The sequence below is a fragment of the Myotis davidii genome, unplaced genomic scaffold (assembly GCF_000327345.1).
Source record: "Myotis davidii unplaced genomic scaffold, ASM32734v1 scaffold148, whole genome shotgun sequence".
Lineage (NCBI taxonomy): Eukaryota > Metazoa > Chordata > Mammalia > Chiroptera > Vespertilionidae > Myotis > Myotis davidii.
Window position 1 is genome coordinate 499847 of NW_006299479.1, and position 972 is coordinate 500818.

The 972-nt window shown below is 60.1% G+C and overlaps 1 protein-coding gene across 1 annotated transcript in view; it reads right to left on the reverse strand.

The window, feature by feature from the left end:
* Positions 1-145, reverse strand: part of TMEM45B (transmembrane protein 45B) — a 36714-nt gene extending 36569 nt beyond the window's left edge. Inside the window, exon 1 of the mRNA XM_006775033.2 lies at positions 54-145. The gene's annotated coding sequence lies outside the window, so the exon portion shown is untranslated. The remainder of the gene's footprint in view (positions 1-53) is intronic.
* Between the last annotated feature and the right edge of the window lie 827 nt (positions 146-972).

Sequence of the window (972 nt, forward strand, 5' to 3'; positions counted from 1 at the left end):
GCCGGTCCTTCCTTCTCCCAGTTCTCGCTTTCCTCCCCGCCCCTGACCTCTACCTGCCGTGTTCCCCGCCCCACACTCCTCAGAGGTGCGCTCCACAGCGTCCGGTCCATGGGCAGCGCTGCGAGCAATTGTGACCTCCTGGGATGCACAGCAATGACCGAGCCTGGGAGGCGGCGGCCGGGCCTGGGAGAGAGCTGTGCTCAGGGGAATGTGTCATATCCTGGACCTAGCTAGCGCGGTAGTTTCAGCTGGGTGCAGCCACCCCAAGCTTCCTCCCTCCCTCCCTCCCTCCCTTCTTACCTTCCTTCCTTCCCTCCTTCCCTCCCTCACCCCCCACCCCCCTCAAATCTGCCACTACTAGGCAGGCACAGTTCTGGGTGCTGGGGTTAGAGCTGCCATGGAGAAAAAGTCCTTGCCCTGAAAGAGCAGCTTCCTGCTAAGAAATGCTAATTTCCGTTGTTGCATCAGGTGGCCTCAATGTTCTCATCTGTGCGTGAAGGGTTGGCTGAGTTGAATTTCCCACCTTGTTGCTCATCAATCCCTGTGGCAGGTGAAAGAATGCCAGAGCCCAGGCTCGGTCTCAGAGCTAGCCATGGGCACCTGGGCGGAGTGCTGGCAGGTGTTCCGAGGAGCAGGTCAAACGCGCAGGCCCGAGGGCCGTTTGCCTAGTTTAAATATCCCAGTCCGGCCGCTGCCTCCCAGGCTCAGCCATGACTTTGCTTCCTAGGACAGTGGTCGGCAAACTGCGGCTCGCGAGCCACATGCGGCTCTTTGGCCCCTTGAGTGTGGCCACGAAGTTTCAGTCGCACTGTACGTGCGTGCCCACACGTGGTATTTTGTGGAAGAGCCACACTCACAGGGCCACAGTTTGCTGACCACGGTCCTAGGTCACAGTTGGTCGCAGTGGGTGCCCATGGACCGGACCCTCCAGCTGCGAGATTGACAAGCTTGGCCGTGACCAGAGGAAGCCAG